Genomic DNA, 2,891 nt, shown 5'->3' with positions numbered 1-2,891 from the left:
AGCCTAAATATGGTCCCGTAAGTTTCTTATGTTGTACTACTCATTTATTTTCATGTGTTTCTCGAGTAATTCTTCTGTGTTACTCACGTCTTTCTCTTGTGTTTCTAATTTGTTTCTCGTGTAATTACGAGTAATTATTGTGTGTTTCTCATGAGTTTCTCTGTTCTCATGTGTTTCTTATGTGTTAATCATGTGTTTCTTATGCGTTTCTCATGTGTTTTTTCGTGTGTTTCTCGTGCATTTCTCACGTGTTTCACATGTGTTACTCATGTGTTTCTTATGCATTTCTGATGTGCTTCTGATGTGTTTCTGATGTGTTTATCATGTTTTTCTCATGTGATACTCATTTTTTATCACGTGTTTTTTGTGTATCATGAATTGTTCCCTGAACGTATTGTTACATGCTCTGTGTTTCAGTTTCTAGTGTCATATTCATGTTCATATTTATCTCTATTTTCATGTTAATTTTTATATTGATGATATTTGTCCTTTAATATTTTTTTTATATGCAGTTTTATTTCAACTTCAAATGTTATTTCTGTTAACTTTTGTATTATATTTATGATAATGCTGTTACCTATCAGCGGCTGATCCCTCAGTGACAGATTTGACAAATATTCCAGAAAGTTCTTCACGTTCACACGTATAGCCAGCAATAGTTATTCCCAGTCCTAAATAATAACAATAGCAATAGCAATAGCAATAACAATAACAATAACAATAACAATAACAATAACAATAACAATAACAATAACAATAACAATAACAATAACAATAACAATAACAGTAACAATAACAATAACAATAACAATAACAATAACAATAACAATAACTGGCTAAATGAATACATGAATACATGAATACATGAATACATGAATACATGAATACGCGAATACATGAATACATGAATACATGAATACATGAATACACGAATACATTAATAAATAAATAAATGAATAGATGAATAGATGAATAGATGTAATAATGAATAGGTGAACAAATGAACAAATGAACAAATGAACAAATGAACAAATGAACAAATGGACAAATGAACAAATGAACAAATGAACAAATAAACAAATTAACAAATTAACAAATGAATAAATGAACTCATGAACAAAAGAATAAATGAACAAATTAACAAATGAATAAATGAACTAATGAACAAATGAACTAATGAACAAATGAACAAATGAATACATGAACAAATAAACAAATGAATAAATTAACAAATGACTAAAACTCAAAATAAAAATTAACCAGATTAATTAAAGGCGAAAAAGAATAACATACAGGGTGTCCCACATCATATTAGACCGAGAACGGGTCTAAATTACGATTTTCGGGACTAATTAGAAAATTTCATTAGAATGAATCATTTTGAAAAATAACATAAGGCTTATTTAAGAATTTTCTTGCGGAAAATGATAAGTTTTTCGAGTATTAAGGGTTTATTTTGGTGTTAAAGATTGGAGATAATCTAATATGATATGGGACGCTCTGTAAGTCAAGAAAAACAATTCAAAAAAGAACGCACGAAAGGCGAGGTCTAATTCGGATATTAATTCAAATTTGGTTTCGTGAGAAATTCTAAACTTATTACTGTATTCCATATAGATTCCAGAACAAACAATTTAACTAATTAATAAACTTTAATCTTGAAATTATATTATTAGCGTTGAATTGGCAAGTTTGAAGTTAACACGGAATGCATAATCTGTCATTATGAAAGTTTAAGGAAAGGAAACACAATAAAGATAATTTTATTTTTTTTTATATTTATGCATGTTTTCATCATAATGTCTATATTTACAAAGTAATGTTTTAATCTTACGTGCAGATTTTCAAGAGATTTCCATACTTTAATCCAGATGGTAATGTTAGATTTCCAAATGAAGTAAAGGGTAAATTTCCAATTTAAGTAACCAGAAGATTCCCATTTTAAGTAACCAGTAGATTTCCAAATTAAATAACGAGTAGATTTCCAAATTAGGTAAAGGGTAGATTTCCAAATCTAAGTAAAAGTAGATTTCCAAATGTAAGTAACGAGTAGATTTCCAAATTAGGTTAAGGGTAAATTTCCAAATTTAAGAAACGAGTAGATTTCCAAATTAAGTAAAGAATATATTTCCAAATTTAAGTAATGAGGAAATTTCCAAATTAAGTAATGAGTAAATTTCAAAATTAAGTGAAGAGTAGATTTACAAATGAAGTAAAGGGTAGATTTTAAATTAAGTAAAGGGTAGATTTCCAAATTAAGTAAAGGGAAGATTTCCAAATTATCTAGAGTAGATTTACAAATTAAGTAAAGAGTAGATTTCCAAATTAAGTAAATGGTAGATTTCCAAATTAAGTAAAGGGTAGATTTCCAAATTATGTTCAGGAAAAATGTCCAAATTAAGTTAAAGGTAGATTTCCAAACTGGGTTAAGAGAAGATTTCCAAAGTTAGTCATGATTTCCAAAGTAAGTCATGATTTCCAAAGTTAATCATGATTTCCGAAGTGAGTCATGATTTCCAAATTCAAGTCAAGATTTCCAAATTTAATGCAATATAGATTCGCAAACTCCAAACTAAATATTGAAATATTGAACACTGACCTTGATTATCCTTCTGAAGTTCTATCTCGAAGGTTTGTATCTCCGGTAGATCCCTGGAGCTGGCAGCTGCTGGAGTAGGTACTGGAGCAGTTGTTCCTCCTGATCCTCCGTAGTTAGATTCCTCCAGATCCTTTCAAACATACCACAGGTTCAAAACAGGGCTTACTTAAATTTTTTATTTTAAACAAAATTGCTGGGTGTTTCCTAGTCACCAGAAATATCTCATTCCACATAACTTTCATTTGAACGATTCGTGTTTTATCACCAGAGGCGTATTCAAGAATTTGTCCAA

The sequence above is a fragment of the Eurytemora carolleeae genome, unplaced genomic scaffold, assembly GCF_000591075.1.
Source record: "Eurytemora carolleeae unplaced genomic scaffold, Eaff_2.0 scaffold1684, whole genome shotgun sequence".
Taxonomy (NCBI): domain Eukaryota; kingdom Metazoa; phylum Arthropoda; class Copepoda; order Calanoida; family Temoridae; genus Eurytemora; species Eurytemora carolleeae.
The sequence above is the reverse complement of the archived record's forward strand: the minus strand, read 5'-3'. Positions refer to the sequence as shown.